The 23,358-nt window shown below is 37.9% G+C and overlaps 1 long non-coding RNA gene across 2 annotated transcripts in view; it reads right to left on the bottom strand.

Moving 5' to 3' along the window:
• LOC103459423 (uncharacterized) overlaps nt 1-23,102 on the bottom strand; it is a 216,771-nt gene extending 193,669 nt beyond the window's left edge. For both annotated transcript variants that reach the window (XR_014086095.1, XR_014086096.1), the window contains exons 1-3: nt 22,369-23,102; nt 14,824-14,892; nt 11,315-11,380 (exon numbers count right to left, since the gene is read on the bottom strand). This is a non-coding gene — a long non-coding RNA (uncharacterized LOC103459423). The remainder of the gene's footprint in view (nt 1-11,314; nt 11,381-14,823; nt 14,893-22,368) is intronic.
• Between the last annotated feature and the right edge of the window lie 256 nt (nt 23,103-23,358).

Here is a 23,358-nt window from a genome sequence, read left to right as displayed (position 1 = left end):
TGCTAAATTGTTTAGAAGCTACATACCAGACTATAGTGAACTAAAGGACAGTTTCAGCAAAACATTTGCGATCCAAAAAAAAATGTATAACGGCAATTTTATTGTGGCTCGGTTCCACTGAGTTTCCTGCAACATTGATTCACACAGTTAGAAAATCTGCTGCCAACATCAATGTGCCAAATACCACAGGGAACCTTCAGAAGCTGGATGGGGTCATGTGTGGGAACCATTTTCACCCACAGTATTATTTCAGTTCATTATGAGAAGTTTGAATGACGGAATATTAACAAATGTTTACATATGATTCAACCACTCAGTACTAAATGGATATAAAAAAAAAACATTAGCCTTGATAATGTTAATATATTTTTTATCTCCAAGTCATTTGTTGTCATTTTTAAATTATGACAGCATTTGTATATGGCCCACATAGGTAGCTGTCCAGAGTGGCAGTAGAAAGGGATGAAGAGGTATTAGATAAAATATACCCTTCAGTTCCATTTTAAAACATTTTCTATTGCATTTATGTATGTACAATCAATAAGAGGTGACTCTGCTTGCTGCTAACAGGGAAACCCTTCTGAATTTAGTTGGTCAGGTTGTCGCAGAAGGACTTATTCTCATTTCCATCAAATGTTTTTCTTTTACCCGATATGCCTGAATCAGAAAATAAGTTGAGTCAAACGGGAAAAACACACATGTAGCTGCCGATTAGCAAAATTGCTTCCCATAATTAAGAATTAATCATTTGCTCCTGATTAGCAGTAATGAACCAGATGGCCAAAATCAACACTCCTTTCTTTTTTAAAGGCCCCAATTACATCAAAAATTTTAACTCCCCGAAATGCATCTAGCCATTAAATTTGCAATTTTTCTTCACAGTACTTGTATTTCAGTAATTTCCTAATGCACACAAGATTTTATCCATTTCAAAATCTGTGCTTTTGCAGTTTCTACTTTCATAGTCTCACAACATCAAAAACAGCAAAACAAAATCTGTAAGTAAGGATGTAAAACACAGAATTCTGACATTAAAATGTGTAGGATAGCTGCTCCCAAGAAATCAGGTGCTGTTAGAGAAAACTACTCTTTCAGGATCTCTAGGTTTTATGTCAGAAGCACTAAGAGTTCAGCATTAAGCCTCTTGGCACAAGCAGGAAAGAGTCTGAAAATCCTAAGAAATAACTGCGGTCAAGATTCTGGCAAAGTTTACATCTTTCACTTCTGGAGTGACCTCATGTTGAATTCAGAAGAAAAAAATATGCAATAATTTTTACTAAAGACGCACCAATTGCATGGTGCTAAACCATAAATTATTTTTTTATTACTACTTTGATTTATATGCTGGGAAAACACAAGTCTAGAAAATTCCACCTTTCATAACTAATCACTTGAAATCTTCATGGAAACCAATCAGACACTCTACTGCTACCCAGTACTCTGGGGAACACCATCTCATGATTTGGTGTTTGGGGATTGCACAAAAATTAAGACATGGTTGCCAATGGTGACCAACTCCCACTATGAGAATATACATTATGCAAGAAAAAAATGACAATTTTTACTTAGTTTTTCAAGTTAATACCTTATTCTAATTGTTGTGAAACCTTTGTCACTGCTGACTTTCCAAATCTTCTTCTCTGCAAGTGCACACAAGCGACATTTACAAGCATGTTAAATAAATGAGTAACTAAAGAAAAGGCATTCAATGCAGGTGGTATTTCCTTGGATTGCATTTGGTGGTACTCAAAGGGCTGGTGTCAGCTATTCACAAGGTAAATATTCAGCAAATTTCCTATGGCATAGAGCTAATGAGTTCCCAAAAAACAAAGAAGAATAGTTGAAGCAAACTGAATGTTGTTGTAAACGGGTACTATTCAGAGCTTTAGTGGCAAGGACGAAAGTTCGGGACTCACCAGAAAGTGAAAGAAAAGCAAGTAAGTTTCTAATGATGATCCACTAAAATGTCTGAACCTTAAACCCAATTTAACCATCTTCTATTTGGAAGTTTAAAAAAAATCTGTAGAATTTGACAATCAGACTCAAGGGTCAGGCTGATTATAGTTATGTACTACAATTAGTACATAACTATAATTATCTACCACTCAGCTCCAACAGACTAGCGGCAGCTGCAATTAGCAAACACCTGGAGGAACAGTGAGCCTGCTGCACTTATTAATAAAGCTACTTCTCAGTTAGTTGTAAATGGCATCACAGAGCAGCATTGCTGTGATGACAATTTTTATTGCAAAATCAAATTGCTTCAAGTTATATTTGACATATACAGCATTTTTATAAACAACTGATGTTGACAGTTACTTGATTGTGCTACAAAATGGTACCTGGAAAATACATAATACCTCAGTTTAAAAGGTTTTGTAGAGCATCCTCTTTCTTTTTACCTTTCATAATTAAAATATCTTGAAGTTGACTGAAAACTTTTCAGAAACATGAAAACGTTCACAAGTTTCAGATATCTTTCTATTCAGATTTTAGTTTTACAACAGTAGAAAAGCCTGTTGCTTCTAAAAAACTAATTTACCAAGTTCTCACAAAAGGAAGAGAACAAGTAGGCACATGCATACAAATTCAAATGTTTACATTCATTGAAAGGTGCATTTCAGATATTCTCAAAAACACAGATACATGTGTACAATGTTATATTTCCACTATAACTAGGATGTGGTCTTTACAATAAGAACCCAGTCGTCTGGTAAAATGCTTTTGTGATAGTCTATCTTAAATATGTCACAATTAAATGTCTCTAAGAAAATCTAAAAATAGGCAACATTAGTAATGTGGCTGTGTCCAATTACAGATGGATTGATTAGATAATTGTGCGTGTGCATGTGCGAGTGTAAGTAAAAGGGCCCCAGATGGACACCTGCTGCTGACTACTTGATGGACTGCCTCTAATGAGCACCACTTATTACCATGGCAACTCCCCTACACGAGCACAGACACAATCTTGTGCACACGGCAGTCTGATCATTAGAGTGTAGTGATCTTTCTTTGCTGTGTCCTCTTCTATTTCCATCCTCCTTTCTTTAAGATTCAAGCATATTGCACCCCTCTCTTTTATCATAGGCTTCTCTTACACCTCCGGCTACATTCTTGCTCCCAGTTAGCCAATATTTTTTTTTATCTCCTCCCTCTCACTCTCCATTTGGCCCAAATGTTTTATGCTTCAATATTTTTTCATTATCTCGCCTCTTAATGCTTCAATATCCATCTATATATTTAATTAGATCTATGAAATATCCACATTCCATTATTTTTACCATTAAACATAGGGATATGCGCTCTCTCTTCTTCCCCATAATCCATTTGTCTATTCCTTCATTTGTCACCTTCCACCCATACATCCCATTTTCTCCTCTAGTTAAAACTCAGTTGGAGGTTTTAATTAGACACAAAGGAGGAACCCTTCAGTGCAAAGAGAACTCTAATTGAAACCCCAATTAGTCTCCACTGGTTGTCAGTGCTCTGATGAAGTTCTGTTTATTGTTACTTTTCTGAACTTAAATATATTATTTTTAAAAAAGGGAAAGTGTCCATTAATTATTGTTGTCATTAATGGTATAATAGCTTCAAACAGCATTCAACAATCTGGCTACGAAATTAACGACAAGAATCTCTGGCAATTTAGGGAGAGAGACAAAAAACAAAAACAACAAAGTCAGCAAAGTTGCCTTGGTGATTGCCAAAACGATGGCAAAAAAAACCCTACAAAACACCTGGACTTGTTTTTAGGAGGGTAAAGATATGTGACAATGCTGGGACAGTGTGTTTCTAGTCCATGTTTATTGTTAAGGCACACACACTCATTCATACCGCCATAATCACTGTATCTTTTTGTGAGTCTCTCTGCAAAACTGGTAGTAAGCAATATTGGGAACTGAGAAGTAAAAAGAAGAAATTCAAGTTAATTGTAAACTGAGATGTTGAATAAAAGGTGGTTAATAAATCTGCAAATCAAATTTTCTTTGTGCAAGTAAATAATTTATCCCTTAGTAAGGAATATGTGCAAATGTCTGAATAAACAATTTCTTAAAATAACAGCAAAACATAATGGTGTGAATATTTACCTTGAAATGTAAAGCTTTGTTTTTTCTTTCCAAAATAGCATTATCATAAAATATGCTTAAAAGGAAAGACATTTGATTAACCCTTGTTTTGGTAAGGAAATATGACTAATTTTATTTTGCAGCTATGCAAGCCAGATTTTATGCCTGTTTCAATCCAATTCAGGTACTCAAACCTTTTTGGTTTGAAATCGAGGAATAAACTGGAGACTCAAAGTATTAAGACATTCTTTGTTTTAACATTACAACAAACTGTGGCATGTTGAGGATATTAGCCTTTTTGTTTTATCAATAGCCTACAGCCTCAGCTACGTTTTCCCTCTCCCTCCCCATATTAAGTCCAACCCAGAAGAACTCAGCTCAGTTGTATCAGTCCAGATTCAGTCGATGAAAATGTTGCGGTAGAGAACCCTAATTTTTTTGGTCAGATACTATGACTGCCATAAAGGCAGGAAGAGGAGGAAAATGAAAACAGATGAATTCAACCGTGTTGACACAGGTGGCTAAAAGTAGAATGAGAAGGAATTTGCTCCAGCAAGGTCAGAAAGATGGGAGGGAAATTGATGGAAAGCTGATATCCATATAAAAATAAAAATGTATATAAATCTAAAAAAATACAAAAATAACTGGATAATAAATAAGCAGTCCAAAATTATAATCCAAGCACACTACTTTAAAAGATTTTGTATGGATAGAGGAGAAAAGTCAAGACAAGGGCAGATTTAAATCCTCAGCCTGTGAAAATTCATTCTGTGCTGCATCCCACTGCGTCACTAGGATGCCTCCAACTGAAAAGATGGGTTTGTAACACAGACAGCGGGCCCCTTCTGTTGTTGAGGTGCGACTGCGTGATTGTTCCACTCGGCTGCAAGCTGTGGCAGACACATTTCTCCCGGGGAGACGGCAGCTGAGGCAGGGACGAACTGAACTGTTGCACCAGCAGGATACAGCTAAATAATTAGAAGAGGGAATCATTCAAGAGTTGCAAAGCTTCTCTTCTCATTTTCTGTTCTGTGGTATTTCAACATGTTGACTACATCTATCGTTTTTGATTCCGATTTACTTAGTGTCTCAGAAAAATTGCTGGAGACACAAAAGGCAATAGGTTTTGCACTGCAATGCAACTTCCCAAACAAACACACACACAAAGGTGCAGCTAAGATTTAGGACACATAAATACAGGGTGGGTGAGCGCATGTGTAGAAATAATTGTGTTTGCATTGCATGGGTATATTTGAACTACATCGTCGCCAGGAGGTGCACAACTGTCAGAGAAGTGAGAACAGTGGAAGGTCTTGCAACCCGCAGCACCTGAGAGCTGCAAAGGACAGGTGGATCCAACCATGGAAGGCTGCAGCAGCCCTAGGTGGACAGACACAAGACCACTCCACAGGGCAGCCATACCCCCCACACTGAGAAAGGTCAACAGCAAAGAAACCCTAGGCTAAAGAGGAACAAGGTGAGTGGAAGGGTACAGAGTCCTCTTGACCCAGCTAAACAGCCATCTACTGTTGTACAACTCAAGCTCAAGACCCAGCAAGACTGCTCAGCACCAAGCAGGAGAGCCCAGATACATCAAACAGGCACTAGCCCACCGCTGCAGAACAGAAATGGAACTAAAAGTACAAGGGCAGGGAGGGTAAATTTCCACCTCACTGGATGAGCTAAGGGAGGAACAAGAGGACCCCCTTATGGCAGTCCATGGGGACAGAGACTACCAAGTAGGAGCCCAATACTCCAGACATGGCCCAAGATCCCACACAAACAGCATCCCACCAAAGGGAACCTTTCACCCCCACACACACACTCCCTTTAAAGACCTTCAGGCCAGCCCACGCCACCAGCTAACACCAATTCAGCATAGACACTGGCCAGAGCAGACTAGGACTGCATAAAATCCTTAGAGCCCAGCCCCTCTACTCCGCTGTGTGCATCAGTCTACAGTAGTGTGAAATGTTGCTATGGACGCAAGTCTGTGTCGTAGTTGCATTAACACCGGAATTGAGGCTTTATTGTAGACTCCTAAGACCTTCAATGCATTAAAACTGAGCTGCAGGACAGGGCCAAACATGGTGGAGGAGGGGGGACACTGCAAAGTTCCCCACCCATGTCTGCAAGGCATCCTAAAACCCTATTGGAAGTGTTGCATATGTTGGAGAGGAGGGGGTGGGAACAATGGCACCAGTACAAGTCGTCCTAGGGGGCCCGCTCCACAGTTGTCCCGCCCATGCTCAAACCAGTAAAGCAATGATCAAGAAAAGTTATTTTCTCTTTGATGAGTTTTGAAAGAAATGTGTGTTGAACAATTTAGCATATACCTTTCACCAGGATTTAGTTTGCATTACCAGTTTGAGAACTCTTCACTGTAATATTACTACTGTGCTTGTCCCAGTCAGTTTATGAACCACTTGTTATATAAGAGTTACTATACTCGACCATAACTGTTTTATGGGTCCAGCACAACCTGAATGCTTCTATATCGTTTAGACTGTTTAGCTGCATTGGTTTCTAGTATTAGTGATTTATTTTTAGCATCCTAAACATCTATCTAGTGTCTTGTTTTCCCATAATAATGTACTTTGTCAGGTTGCACCACGGCATTACCTGAAGGAATTTCAGATTGCAGGTGTTGCTGTATATGCCTTCCTAATGTTATCATATACACACATCCCAGCATGCCTTGCAGCACCCCTGCAGCCCTACATCAAATTGTAATGCAAGATATGCGGTACCATGCATCAGAGGACACAAAGTAATGTTTGACCCCAATTTTGATAGAAGGTTTTTAATCTAGTAAAAGATAAAAAATGCTTCATAACACTGAGCATGCTGAGCTGGTGTTCAGTGTCTCAGGCTGTGCTGAAAGTTCATGGAGGAGACTTGGATGCTTTATGACCATCTTTCTCACTCAGTTGTCTCTTTATATTTTATACGGTCTCCAGTGATTCATTCAAGGCAGTATTCCCAACCACTGCAGCCCATTGTGATCATTTTCAGACATTTGCGTAGTTATGATGTCAGTGATACTGTGCCGATTATGCTTATGATTTTCTATTGATCTAGCTGAATAGCCTGAATATTACCAGACATGTTACCAGAGACTGGACTGTTATTTTTATCCACAAAGGGCAATTCAATGTCAGTAATGCAGTGCAAAGTAATGGAAATGATAATAATAAAAAAATAATAATCCTTAGTTTCTTGGTTTCAGTGTTTACACAAAATTCAAAAACAAAAATATGCAACATGATCTAATTACATTTGATTAAATCAGAAAAGAATTTTGTTGTGCTCTTTATAGCAGATCGATACGGGCAATGTTTCTGCTCGAGTAGCTAGCCTGCATTCAGCTGCTTTGAAGACAGCATAAAGGTAGATGTCCCCATTAATTTTTTTAACCTGTCACAGACGTAAAAATATTTCTTAAAAGCTGAATTAGTTTTTATAGTGAGGGAAATGTATTGCAGCTTTCTTTCACCCAGCTGACTACAACTGCACAGCAACAAGTGGGGAGAGTTGCTAAGTTATGCTATGCTTCATAGTCAAATATTGCCACATTGTTTCAATTTGAGTGTTAACTGATTTCTGTCAAATACAGGTGAAGCAGTGGAATTTTTTCACGCAAAATGGTTATGAAAACTTTTCCATATAGTCTCTGAAATTAGACATATACCTACATTCTATTTGTAATACTGACTGGTACACCCCAGTGGATCATCATTGTTGTTTTAGTTGTTCATGTCTTTAAAATCAGTTTGATCACATAAACACAGTCATAAAAATTCAGTCAACTAAACTTTGTCCCCTCTCACAGATTCCACAAAATCTACATTAAAAAGCTGATTGAATTGGTGAAGAGCAGCCAGAAATTAAATTCTCTTTGAGTCCTCATATAACCTTGGGCTAGCCCCATTTCTCAGAACCCAACATTTCTCTTAGATTCAAAGGCAATTTGAATATAAGAGAACATGTTTAAGTCGAATGAAAGGATATAAGAGTATAGTTTTCATCCACATAGGGATTTATTGCACCAAATCATTCTGCATTAACTGCATAATCCAATAGCTGAAGGTAAACTGCAGTGTTCACACAAAGATCACAAGCTGGGATGAGTGCTCTAAAGAACATGCTGCTGTATTCAAAATGGTTAGAGGCCAGCAAGGTAATTACCGTCTCTGCCGATATTACACTGTGTTTTTACCCGCATGTATGAAACTACATATTAAATCATGCATCACTGTATTGCAGAGGTGCTATTATTGTATCTTTCCAAACAAGTCACTGGACTTCAATATGACAAGTGACCTCTTTAACTGTCCAGTACATGCATATGAACTGGGATGACAGAATAATTTTTTCTGACAGCATGCATGTAGAAAGAGGACAGCACTGCTGTATCTTCAACCGCCTCGCTCTTCTTTATTGCTCCCAGGCTAGTGTCTTCACACACACACTCTCTCTCTCACACACACACGGAGTACAAATGTCAGCCAATATTTCACATTTTCCTTCTCAAAAATGTCAGTGCCTTGGACAAATCTCATCTACCTTTGCTGCCGTCTGCCTTCGTCCATCCCAACTTGATCTCCTGACATTTCACATGCTTGGAGTCAGGACAAACTGGAGGTATGTCACAAAAGGTGAATGAGGATGGGTTAAGTTAAGTATTCAATGCATGAAGTTTAAAACCAAAGCAACCTGGTTTGCACTAATAAGGTGAGAGTTGTTATGGGGAAACATCTTTGTTTTGGTTTCATAAGTGTTGTTCATTCAGATGTAATTGTGCATACTGCAAGATTCGTTCTGTGGAGATGAGGCATTGTCTTGGCAACCCCTTGAAAGAAGTGCGTGGAAATAAAAACTAGAACTGCACACTGCAGGGTTCCATTCCTGTCTCATTTGTCTTGATTGCACTTGCATTAGGTACTTCAGTCCACAAGCTTATTTTGTTCATGCACAACACGTTAACCCTCATTCTTATTTTAACTGTACTGTCATGGACCAACATTTAGCAAGTCAAGTGAGGTATTTGGAGAAGGTCAAGTTAAGGATTTTCTCCAATTTCCCTTAGCATCTTTGCTGTGACCTTTTAGTAAGTTTCTCAAGTTAGCCACTTGTGGGAAGATTGGTGACTATAGGTAAGAGTGAACTTGCAAATAATTTCATCATAGAACAATCTACTTCCGATTGAAGTTAGGTTGAAGTATTTATACAATGTGGCAGGGATCAGCATCTTCATACAAAATAAACCTGCAAAATAAAGAAAAAAAGTTCTACTTTTTATTATGATTATATCCCAAGAATGTCTGTCCTAATGATTTGCTTGTTATGTTGCATACCGTAGCCTAGATTAAAGGAACATCTTTTAAATTGTTCATTACACAAGTCAAAACCACCTTCAACACAGAAGAATGCTTTCATTTTCCTCCATTTTCTCTCTCCGTCATGTGATCTCTCACATTAGCCTCCATCTGTGCCGTTTCCTCTCCTGATGGACTGATCTGTACTTTGATTTAAATTTAGCAGAGGCAAACGTGATCTTCCTGTGGTGGAAGCAGATGTTTGGTCTAGACGTTCTCTGTCATTAGTACCTTTGCATCCTCTTTTCACTTTGTACATCTTTCTTTGTGAAATAGGGAGGTAGCAGTACCAATAATAAGAAACAGACAGGTATTTTAGTTGCATTACTATCCTTTCTCTGTTAAAAAGGATTGAAAGAAGACTATATCGATTGATCTATTGACTGAGAATTATTGCTACCGTTAGCTGAATTCACAATTGAAAATAGGTCAGAGTTGTAAGTCTTTATAGAAAGTTTTGTTAGTATTACACAATGCATCTACATGTATTAATTGCAGTGGAATGGTCACAAAGAAGCACAGTAGAATAATGAAGTACATCCACAAACTGTTAAAGCTTTTACCAATTTGCTTCACTACAGCCAAACAAAAATCTTTAATATCTGCTCAGAGTAGTGCTTTCATCATCTAATATAGTTTCTCTACAACCCATTTGTCTTTTACTTCTCCCTCTTCTTGTTGCTCAATTTTAGAAAAATACATTAATTGTCTCATCTTCCATTTTGGCTGAATTTTCCCAAGTTCTCCTCCTCTCTCTCGCCTACAGATTACTGTAATCCACACAGACCCCCATCACCTATACACACTTTAAAAACACTAACCTGCAGTCACACCCACATGTTAGTCTAATCTCCTGCTCATACCTGCCAGCATCTTGCCAAAAATGGATCAGGGAATGAGGGACATTTTTTATTTCCTCAGTGGCAGCGCAATAAATCACACACGCGTTCACTTTTGCTCACTCTCACACACACACACCAGTCTCGGCAAGTCAAATGGTTATCCATTTTTAATGACACATGGACAGCTTGACCTAGTATTGCTTGGCTCTGTGTGAGGTGTGTGTGGAAGGGTTTCGTAGCAGTAAGAGGAGAGACACAAGCGAGAATGGATGCCTGGTCCTCCAAGCAGTAAGCCACAGATGAGTCATTTCACCCATGTGATCAAACACTCAAATAAAATCATTCAAATGCATGGTACAAACAACAAGAGGTGTCAGATTTAATAAACCTGGTTTCACACCAATATATCTTTAAATTTTGAGTCAAACAGCAAGGAGCTTCACACATCTTGAGGAAGATGTGGCCTTTTTAAAAAGACATCAATTAATCCTGGCTCTGATTTGCACACAACTTTTCACAATGTAATAGACATTTCTCCTCTGCTTAGACCAACATGTATACCTGTGCTTATAGCATAGCTCTGAACTATATATTGAACAGTGATTGTCGTCTCTATACAAATACTTAAATTTTGCAATGACAAAGGACTGTTTGGATCCAATAATTGGAAGTATATTGAATTTCAAAAGGCATGTAGTCAAATTCTTGCAGCTCAGCTTTCAATTAGCCGTAATTAATTATTAATTATTCCATAATTAATTAGGGCGGTGAGGTGTTAATGCCATTAACACATTAACAAATCATAATTAACTATTACTATTGTATATCCGCACACCTATCAACTCCCAGGTGTTGGTTTTCTGATTTGGTTAATTCTGTTTAATCATAGGAAACAATGTCCTTTATTTTTCCATAAAATATCCACTATTATAATTCCCTTACAAACATCAAAACCAACATGAATTTTATGTCATAGTTTTTCCCTTTACCTTTTACTAACCAATAAAAAATAACTTCAAATTCAAACCTTTTGTCATCTTTGTGGGCGAGTGAGCAGTATACATCCACTGACATGAAGGTGATGGCCTGCCTCCTGGGGAAAACACAAGACAAAGAAATGGTTGAATTTTTATTTTATTTTCGCTGAGGTTTTTTTCCCTCTATTTTGTTGCAACAAGATGCAAAAATGTCAACCCAACTGGCTGCTATGTTGACACCATACCCACTAAGTGAACACTTAAACTGCTAAACTTGTCAAAGCAAAAACCGTCAATTTTTTTTCTTTATATAAAGTGATGCGTAATGCATCGCAAAAGCACCTTTTCCATTGTTTTTTTAAAGTTGTATTTTTAAAGAAAAAAAACTAAGGACATTTACCTGCATGAATATATAGTTAGTCTGTACCTCAGGTACATGCATGTGAACAAAAACTCTACATTCAGACATTCTGTCACAGAACAAGGATATGTTTGCCTGTCAGCACCCAGAAAATGCTATTTACACAAGAATTGCGTGCATGCGTGTTCCTGTAAGCCACAGAAAGAGATGACTCACTGTTGTCATGGGGAAAGGAGGATAGTGAGACTTGAAGGTTTTAGTCAGGCATGCAAAACACTCATTCAGGCGATCACAATTGATTTGAATCTGTACTGCAGGCTAATAAATAGACCCACAGCTCCTGTATGTTTCACGGTACGGCTTTAAAATACACAGGTGTGCAAATTGAGGGGGGGAAAAAAGAAAAAAAGAAAAAAAAAAAGAATAAGACTGTAAGACCAATGAGAGGCAACCACAACCAGCTACACTGAAAGACAGGTCAAAATAAGTAGTATTTATGCAGAGGGGTTTGATTGCAAGACAGTTGAGTGAATGAATAGATGATAGACATCTGGGAAGAGCAGGAAGCCGAGATCCAGAGGGAAGATGTTGCGTAAATCAGGGAGCAGAGAACTAGCACCGACTAGACAGTAAACTCTAGGATGCAAACTTAGAAACACAAAGAAACTCAATAGAGACTGTGACATCACCACGACTAACAAACTACACATGTACCAAAGAATATAAAAAGAACATACTACATATTAAAGTACAGAAGTACAAAGAACCTTAAAACTATAGAGGCAATTGAATATGGAAAGCCAAGAGGGACAAATCTAAAACTAAAGTAAAAAGTTCCTCATTCAAACTCACAAAGATTATGAGATGATTAGCAGATTTTTGGGAGGGAATATGCTCCAAAATCAAACCAGAGGAAAACCTTGTTTAACTCAGTAGGAAAATGTAAAAAAATAAATAAATAAAAGAATGTGAAAAAAAATCTATTCATCTGAAAGAAGAAGCAAAATCAACATCTTGAGCAATTAGGTAATATTCAATTTATTCTGATGCAATATGCTGGCAGAAAAAATAAATCACCTTGATATAAAAAGGCGGAGATTTTTATGTGGATTCACAGATAGAATCCAGTGTGAAAAAAGAATGGCTGAAAGACCTAAGATCAATGTGACCCCAATGCTTCTCACAAGTGTTTATGAACCTCTGACTGACAATTTAAAAAAATAAAAATTAAATCCTGTATAGTTTTATCCAATAATAGAACGTCCTTGTTTTTCTGCCAGTTATGTCTTGTCATTTTCCTCACAGAAGGAGACAGATTGATGAGAACACACTAGGAGGCCACTGAGAGCGTGTTTGGCCATGTGACATGCTGTGGACATTGATTGAGAGTGGGAGAAGACAAAGAACCACAATGGCGGGAAAGAAAGGGGTCATTGTCAGCTGCTTTGATGTGAACACTGATACAGAGAAGGAGTGGCAGATGACAAAAGGAAGAAAGAGAATCCCCATTGTAAAAAATTTTTTTTTTTCTTAGACATCTTATTAAAGCTTCCATTTTGTTGAATTTGAGCAAAAAAATTGTGATTCATCATTACAAGTCTCCTAATAACAGCTTTGAAAGATCCCCAATGTGTATGGATGTTGAGACAAAGCTCGGGAGTACAATGAAAGACATTGGCTTCCCTCCATCACAAAGTCCTCTTTGTACTGAACTGAGTAAAGTGTTTGTGGTAAGGAATAACTGAGGAAAAAGAAAGGGATGGAGAGGGCCTCTCTAGTCACAATCATATCCCTACTGTCTGTGGTCAGCAGTGTGGGGTGGGTCTGTGTGGGGAAGTGTGTAAATGGGCTGTAGGCTGAACGAATGAAAGGCTGGTGGTCACCCTGCTGTCGTCATTCATGTGCTGCGGGATTTAGCGTTGGCTCTTCAAAATTCAGCTCGGCTTTAAAAATGCCAATGCAGGTTTCGCACAAAACCTTCCAGCAGCAAAGGTTTTATGCGAACCTTTGCTGCTGGAAGGTTCGCATAAACCTTCCAGCAGCAAAGGTGCTGGAAGGTACCTATGCTTCATTTTAAAGCATAGGAACTTCAAAATGAAGTTCCTATGCACTTCATTTTGAAGTTCATAGGAATTGTGTAATGGAACAATGTGTTCTGATTAAAATCTTTTGAAAATTTAACAAGTGACAAGTTGAAATTAAACATTATATGTTAAGTGTAAGGAGAAAGTTGGAAGATTTGATGTACTGTTTAGTTTTTTTTATCTTTTGCTTTAAAATGAAAGGAAACCTGTTATATTCCCTGTAGTGAATACTAACGGGCTTAAAATGAAAATGCCAACATCGTCATAATATTATAAAGTGAAAGATAATAACTGAGGTCTTCCTAGATCACATTTCATAGATTACATTTCATTCCGATACCAAATGTTATGGTAATCCATGTCACTGAAACTCCCAAATGCTTTATGTAAATGTGTGCAAATGTCTGTGCAAAGCCATGTGTCATCTGTTTCGAATTGAATCGGTGGGTGACAGTGTTTACCCTTGACAGATTCTGAATATCTGTACCAAATTTCTCAGTAATTCCAAACTCTTGCATGGATCCATTGTGTATGAAATCTGTCATTCTGCAAACCCTATGAACACACTGACAGATGGACATCACAGTTTAGCTCCGAGATGTTTTACTGAGAAAAAACTGCATTTTTTGCTTAATGCATGCAGTGTTTGTCTTTTATGAATGGAATATATTGGCACTTCAAGGAACAACACAGTTATGAAACTAGGGAGCTTTTTAAGCATGACAACACAGGGCACATAAAACGTGTCAATCACGGATGATGTTTTGCATACTTCAGAGGCCAAAATGTTGTTGTAAGTGTTCATGGTACCTATTTAGGAGCTACGGAGATCCATAACTCAGGTGGGTGAATCTGCTGACAAGACAGTTGTTTGTTGGGGCAATATGGAGGAGTGGCAAGAAGAAAGACATTTTTTAAAAAGGCACCATAAAAAGTCCTGATAAGAGATAGTCACAAGCCACTTGGAAGACATTAAGGCTAAATATTTTTGGCCTATATGCATGTGCATTTCTGGTATGAAACCAAAACTACAGCAGAATGAACACAGGCAATCCAATTGAGAATCTGTTCCATATCAGGAAAATTAAACCAGCAAAAAAATAAATTCACCGACCTTGTCTTCTAATCTTTAGATGGAAAAATCTGACAACACACCATACAGTCTGATCCCAAGGCAGCAGATCTGAAATAAAAAAAGATTACAAAAGTTAAGGGTGGCTTACAACACTGAAGTGTTCACCTGCGAAAGCTGTTTGGCATTTCTCATATATCTGGCCGTATATGAGAAATGCCAAATACAGTCCTGTTGTAATCGGCAGCTTGTAGATCGAAATTCAAGCAAAGACATAGTGTTGCATCAGACAAGAGTTAACAGTATTATGTTCATATTAATAATGCATTTCTCAAACTATGTTTATATATTGTTCTCCATTCTAACCACCCACTTTACAGTATAGTTCTGTGACTGTCTCTCAAATCAAATCAGCAACATAACAGAGGTGAGTCGACTTTAATCTTCACTGTATTACCTTTTAGTGTGTAAATACTTTAAAATGGTGCCATTTGCTGGTCATCAAAGCAGCAACAAACAAAGGAATGATTCAAATATCATAGCACACATTAGTAAATTCATAATGGCACGTTTTACACATGAACCACCAGCAGAACCAATTAAGAAAGTTGTGATTATCACACTGTTCCATTCAATGATTATGCCGTGTGTGTGTTGCGTTATGCATGTATTATCAACCAAAATGGTGGCTTTTGTCCGTTTCCATCCAAATTACAAAAAAAAAAAAATTAAATCCAGTAAACGCAGCTTTCTGGATCTTTCAGTGCAAATTCACACTCTGCTGTCACTGTTTCTTAAGGTGGAGAAAGAAAAGTGCTATTTCTACAGTCAAGTGGGCAAGCTTGAACAAAAGTGCAGTGTGTTTTGGCTCAGGGGTGTGATTGGTGGGGGTCCAAATCGACAAATCTACCCTGCGTCAGAAGGCAAGCACACACACCTACACACTCAAGCATGTGCACACCAAAAACAAAGACAGAGAGGAAAAACAGAACAGTCTGTGAATCAAAGTTGGTGTTGTTCACTCTGCTACAAAAGACAAGTGAAAACAGGAAGGAAATCAGGAATGCATTCAGTTAGAGCTTGGACCCCTGACAACAGTTTCTCCTGGTGGTTTTCAATCATGGTGTGCATTGTTTTGTGTGTTTGTGTGTGTGTGCAATCCACATTGAATGGATAAATTCAGGAGGTCTGAGCAAGGTCAATGTGGGCGGAGTTAGACACACCGCAGCCCTGCTCTTTGCATCACAACGCCTCCTCTGATAATTCACTTGGTGATTCTTTGGGCTCCATGGCACTTTTTCACTGTTTTGCCTTGTTCTTTTGTCTGTCCTTTTAACTTTTTGCTTTTTGTTCTTGGTTTCTTTTTCATTATGCTTGTTGGAAATGGATTTTTCCTCCCACTGGGAATACAAATGACCAAAGTCTATTCCGGCCACCACCAGTCATCCAGAGAACTGCCTGAAGCACACAGCCACCACCTGCAGACACGCACAAAAAGGTTTTGCTGTGGACTGTGTGGGGTATATTTTTCCCCTGCTTTTGTAGGTTTATAGATTCAGGCTAAGATGTATTACTACAATGCCTAGAAAAAGCATTCATAGCTGCTGAACTTTTACACATTTTGTCATAAACCCCCACATTCTTAATTGGGCTTTTCTGAAACATTTTCAGCATTTTCATGCTGAAAATCAACTCAAACCAGATTTTCCACAGCATAATACCGCCCCCAAATGATGGGAAATTGTGTATTCAAGATCAAGTGTAGTGTTGGTTTTCCTCCACAAATAGTATTTAAATCTAAACCAAAATGTTGACCAAAGTATTGGGGGTGTGAATACTTTTTTCAAAGAGCTATGCGTCTGCATGTCACACATAATTTCCTGGCTGGACCTGGAAGTTACTGTTGTAGAAATGTGTTTATCACCTTTGCAGGTGAGGTGTAGCGATAAGACCACAAATTGTCTGCTTTTTTAAATAAGAAAATCAAGAGTCCAGTTATTCATTAAAGCATTTCTGAAGAAAAAAAATTATATTACATAAAGACTCCCACTTTTGTTTTAGTTATGAACCAACCTAGAAGAAGCAAAAGGTTTGGCAGGTCTTGTTCTTTGGAACATAACCAAGCAAGCTTTCAAAATAAAGCAAACAATGCATGTTTCCAAACACACCCACAGACATTTTGTGTGAACAGTGATGCTAATTTGTCCAAAGAGCCTTGAAATTCTTTTCTCATTGGACTCAGAAGTGTGAGGACATATGGTCTTTCCAGATGGTCGCCAAGTCAGTCTTTTCAAGGTGAAATACTGAAATGCGAGCCAGGTGAGTTTATTAATTGTATTTTGTTTCTTTTGTTCCTTGTACAAATAAGAATTTTAGTTATTTTTAAGAAAAAAGGAATCCAAACCTTTATGTATTCCAAGAGAAATATCTAGAAAACCATGATACTGCATCGCATCACATCATATTTAGTCACTATATCCAGTCAGTCCATAAAGGAATTTACACCCTCATGCAGGTGTGTGTTAACAACTCAAGAAAGAAAATCCTCAGCAGTGACCACAAAGAGGCAATTGTTGCTGCTCATTAATCTGGGAAAAGTGATTTTCCTTTCCAAACACTGAGAAGTCCACTCTACTGTAAAAAGGATTATACACGAGTCGAAAAAAATGCATTACATTTGTTCTGTCAAACGGAACCAAAGCATAAGACTGCAGTGCATAAATATTCAATATTGAAGGAGAAAAATCTTGAACAAGTAACACTTGTGCCAAAACATTGCCATGGCTCTATATGTGTAAAAAGATCATGGCTGCACAACTTGTATTTGCAATGATCTACCTGAATCAACCACAAGATGCACTGCAAAAACCAAACAACATATTAGGACCTGATGTCAACTGTGGTGGAAAGGTGATGATTTGGGGAACAATGCCAAGCAAATGTACTAAAATCTTCTCCAAAAACAATCCAAGTACACTGGTCCAGTTAAAATGCAGTCCACAACCTGAAGGAAAAAATGCTGCAGAACTAATTTACATACTACTTTTTCCAGGCATTGCAGTAATGCATCTTAGCCTAAATAAATGCCTAAAAGCCTAATTTTAGAGATCCACTGATATTTTTAAATCCATCTTTGCTTTCCAAATGTGGTCTAATCAAAATGTTGAAAGTAAGATGTGGTTAGTGAATTTGATCAGCTACCGCATTTAGAAAGCAGTGGACACACCTTTGTGAAATCATCATCACCTTTTAACCACATTTTCACATTATTTAGAAAAACTTTGAGTCATCTAAAACTTTATTTTGAGCCAATCATTGGTGAATATTCTGGTATGCCTTGAATCATTGTCCTGCTGCATAACCAAAGAGTGCTTGAAGTCATAAACCAGATATCCTCCTTCAGGATTTTCTGACAGAGAGCAAAAATAAAAACCTCTACCATGTTAGCTGGAGGATATGAAAGTGTTTTTGTGAAATGCGGTGCGAGTTTCACACCAACTTGCTACCAGGGTGCACAACCTCTAGGCATTCTACTTCTACTTCTTTGCTTAAACAACTTTTTACCTTAAAAATGTGATTATTTTGCATTCACTAACGTTATCTTAGACTGATATAAAAATTTGTTGGAAGTCTGAAACATTCAATTGAAATGGGGAAAAAAAGCATAACCTGATGAAATCCCTTATGCAGAAGATACTTCTTCACAGCTGCAGTATATAGATACAAAACAGTTCCTACAAAATAGACATAGGTTGCACTGAAATAATTAAACATGGACACAAAATGAGAATATGAATTGGCAAAGAGGTGAATTGACCTGTAGCTGAGCAAAACCTCTGTGCTTTAGTTGCAAGTGTTTGTGAAATGGAAACTAAGATGCCAATCAACTCATGCAACTAATTATATATGAGTGGACAAATCACATTCTGTTCCACGCTGGATATTTTCTGATTTTGCTGAGAAAAAAAGATGTTTAAAAAAATAAACTGTAGAGAATTTCAGGAGCAGACAGATGTTTGCTGCAATCTAAAAGAAAATATTAACTTATTTAGACAGTTTTGAGAACTTGGCTTCAGTAGAAAGTAGAGGTGTGCCGATCGATCGGTCACCGATCATAATCGGCCGATTTTCGTGAAAAAGTGCATGATCGGTGATCGGCGATCATTGGCTCTTGTTGCCAATACCGATCACCTGCATCTCATTTTGCAGCCTGCCTGTGCAGCTGGTCTCCTCTTTCCTTCACACTGCGCAAACGCGCAGCAACAAATCCTAAGCGATGTGGAACTATAACGCACTGAGTGAATGGGGAAGTTTGCGTGTTGCAGCAAAAAATTGAAGCACGTCAAAATGCATCAACACAACGAAGCTAATACGACATTAAAACAATGCCATACTTGACGGAGTTTGGCTACATCGAGGCTCACTGCAGTAAAAAAGACATATGGAGGATCAGATAGCAGGTAAAGCAGCACACAGCTACAAACACTCACCCGGATTAGCATGACGGTCAGAAAGCTAAACAAATAACCCACAAAATTATTTAAGTCTTCGAGCTGCGACGTAAGATGCTGGTTCTGCTCTCGCTGTTGAACCGCTGCTACGCGCTACAGGTAGTAAGTAATATTTCACAGACGGAGCGCAGCTTTTGCTCCACCTGGTAGTGACTCTCACACCGAACCTCTATTTAAAGCTGCAGCATCTAACCTAAAAATAATACATTTTACATACATATTAAAACTTTCGCTGTCCTAACATGAGACAGATAATCTAAAAAAATAATCGATCTCCTCCTGCTCTGCATAATTACTCCGCTCAGTCAGAAACAGCCACTCAGAACTAGCAGTAATCAGCTAGCCGCCATGCTATCAGGAAGTTTTAATTCAGTAACTCTGGATTTTTTATTGTAATGGAACCTGTATTTGCCTTAAAATGTTAAGTTTTATACTTGAATTTTTTTGGCAATATTGAGAGGTTTTATTTTGGCTCTTTGCATTATTTAGCCTCTTCAGAGCCTTTATATGTTATCAGTCTGTTAAAGATAGTATTACCGATAGCAGTACAATTTGCACAATGCCTGTTTTGTTTAGTTTTCTTCTTGGAAAAAGTTATTAAAAACAAGTTTTTGTCTAAATTAAGGTGAATTCATGGTTCCTTTTTCCACATAATGTAACCGGTAGTGTTTATGATAAAAAATAATAAATAATTATGTGATCGGTATCGGTGATCGGCCCTCATGGGTGATCGATATCAGTATCGGCAGGAAAAAACCTGATCGGCACATCTCTAGTAGAAAGGCATCAATACCTACAGACTAAGGTGACATTTAAATCTGACATTAATAATTTCCAGTGGACTTATCTTGCTGCCCTTGCTGATCCCCTGACTTATCCTCTCATAAATGAAGCTTTGAGTGAAAGGTCTCACCAGTTTTACAATTGATTCCTCTAAAAATGTAAACACCTTTATCCTCAGTAGATCTAAAGCTGTTGTCACAATTTGTCAAAAAATAAATATGATAAAATTGTCATCTCTAATGACTTTGGCAAAACTAATTTGAATGATCAAAGAACTTCACAGTTGCAAATTTTGCACGGACTTGCAATTTTCACCATTCACCGCAATTGTTCTGCGAATCTGATCATTTTCTTACATTTTTCTAATTTTCTGCAGAATTTGCTTTCTGCATACAGTCCACGATAACTTGAATATCCAACATAGAATTCTTGTTTTACACTTGGACTTCTCACAACATGATTTAATTCATATTAAGAGTGCCATTTCAAGAAGGTACTTGAAAACGTTATTTGCACTTTTAAGGACTAATTCTTTCACACAAGTTCATAGAGAAACGTCTAGCACCTGTTGTAGTCCCACTGCTGCCTGCTCCCTGAAACTCTATTCTATCCTGTGACTGAGCCTACATACACACCATCAGTCTAACTTTACTGATGCTCATGCAGCATGCACCACCTACTCTATTACACTGACAAGGTCACAGGGACATTTGAGATTTTTGGAGGGTTTTTTTAAGCTGAAACCCTTCAATTACATTCTTTTGCAGCATACCCTACAATTTCAGATCGAGCGCACCTATAGAGATGCTCAATTCAGCCTTTGGATATAGCTGCTTTTGTTTCTTAAAAACTGTGGGGTTAGAATTAAAATCGTGATATGCCATATGAAAAAACGGGAAAAAAAAGGAAAGGAAAATTCAGAAAGATGTGTGTCACTTGAAAATGTGACTTATTTTAACCAAGAATCAGTAGCTTGCTATAAATCTTTTAAAAATAATGCCACTGGTGAGAAAGTCCAGTGCTGAAACCAAGTTCTAGTTTAACCACAAATCATCATCAAAACTGAAGTAAGCTTTCGAGTGTTAGCCTGGCACTGCAAAACTAAATAAAGATATTTTTTTTAAAAATCACCTGATAATGGTAACTGAATCTGTGAAGTTGGATATAGATCTAAAAACAAATGATGAAGCTATGCATGTCTTTGACAGAAAATAGTAGTTTTCTTAGCCTAGTTATCTCATGCCTGAGTAGCATTTGCACAATCTCTTTGGGTTTAGAAATCCAGAGGTTTCTAACAAAATATTTGTTGCTGTCAGGGAAAAAAAAACTGCTTGCCAGCAATAGTTGGGGAGTGATAAACGATTGTAATGTAATTGTAAAGTTCTGATTGTCATGAAATACTGAAGTCGAGTTCTTCCCCAACCGAGCCTTCACTAAATCTCTGATAAAAGTCAAAATGTCCACAAGCCTGACAGAGAAAGTTTCAACTTTTAGTTCAAGGTTTTACCCTCCATGCACCGTTTGTGCCGATTCATCCTCAGAATGTCAGAACACAGTATGCTCTCGGAGGAAGTTAAAAGCCACTGCCACCTTACAGGGAAGATTGGTACCCAGCAGCTTACTTTAAAGTGCCTGAAACTGAATCCACGTCACCAACAGCAGAGGAGCCAAAAAGCCTCAAGAATGTCAAGATTTTCTGACAGATTCAGCCCAGCTTTATTTACGGGAAAAGCGCAATAACACCTTACACACAGCACAAGCATGATTTACTGTCCTAATATTGTAATCTATATTTATTCTCCCTAAAGCCTCTTATGTAGCATCATGCCAGTCAGACATCATTAAATCCAACCAGAGAATATAAATCAATGACAACAGACTTCAAATTAAAATAAGATAATGTCCTAACACTAATAAAAGGAAATACTGCCAGGCACAAAACAAATAAAAATGTCAGCAATGCATTTATATTGAGGTTGTGTTCAAGTGTGCCTCACAAAGCAGTGCAACAAGAGGGCACACACAGAATTAGAGAGCATGAGAGTTGGTGCATAAAGTGAGCTCTCGACACAGGTACTGTGTAATTGAGCAGAGATGTGCTCAATCTGGCTTCATTTTACTAGAAAGTCTGTCATATTCATATCTCTGTCATTGCCATAGTAACCAAAAGGTCCCTTTTTGAATATCTTTCTTTTGAAGCTTCCACGCAGCTGAAGCCAACGTCTTCAAATCTGCTTTAATACCAGCAACACAGAAAATGTGTGCATGACTGTGTGTGTGCGCGTGGAGCTACCTGCACGGGAGCTTGTAAATTTATCTCCATTACTTCCAGTCACAGTGAGAAGGGTGTGTTGAAAGAGTGAAGGAATGAAAGAGGAGAGTGAGAAGGAAAGACGGGAGGGGAAAAAAGCCGGTGTGCTGCTCACTTTGGAGGCAGTTGCTAGGTGGGGCTGGGATGATGCTTTGAAGCTTGGATGTGACCGTTCCTGTAACAACCGCCCTAAAAACATGTCTGTTCCTGCTCTACATTAATAAAATGTGCAAATAGCAAGGAGCGAAGACAAACCTTGCATGTATTTATATTTGTAAACATATACAACGCTCTACTCTCTGCGTACGTGTGACTCAAACAACACTGTGGAGGAGGTGGAAGCCACAGGAAGCCAGTACATTGGCTAAAGTTTGAAATATAACAAGGAAAAGTGAACATATAGAGAATGTATGGGAACAGAAAAAAAAGCCTGCTAGCTTGTAATAACAATAATAATTTTTGGAGGAAAGAACCCAAAATCCAAAGAATTGTACCGCAACTGAAATGTTTAATAAAATAAGAACTTACTTACTGAAAACAACACAGGAAGAACAGGCCACAAATTGAAGGTATTTAGTGGGCAGGCTAGCGGAAGTTAGCCGGCGAGCGCAGGTAGGCCTGGAAGGCCAGATTAATCAGATTCAACAAGGAACAGCTGTGAACACCTGCAAGCAGGTAAACTGAGACGTTGGACATTTCACCCAAAACAAAAGACGTCCTCGCCACAGAATACAGCAACACAATACAGGAAATTGTCAATATTGTGGAGAAAATGAAACAATAGAACATATTATTTTTGTATGTAGGAGATATGATAGAAAAATTGATGTCGGAAAATTAGAAATATTTAATTTAAATAATTATTCTACAGGAAGATTCAGAATGTGTTAAAAATTGATTTTATGTTTTTGTTTGTTTCTAAGAAAACTAAATTAACAAATAAAATAGACAATTTGAGTCACACTCTTTACC

Source organism: Poecilia reticulata, chromosome 23 (genome assembly GCF_904066995.2).
Source record: "Poecilia reticulata chromosome 23, P_reticulata-male-v2, whole genome shotgun sequence".
NCBI lineage: Eukaryota > Metazoa > Chordata > Actinopteri > Cyprinodontiformes > Poeciliidae > Poecilia > Poecilia reticulata.
The sequence above is the reverse complement of the archived record's forward strand: the minus strand, read 5'-3'. Positions and strand labels throughout refer to the sequence as shown.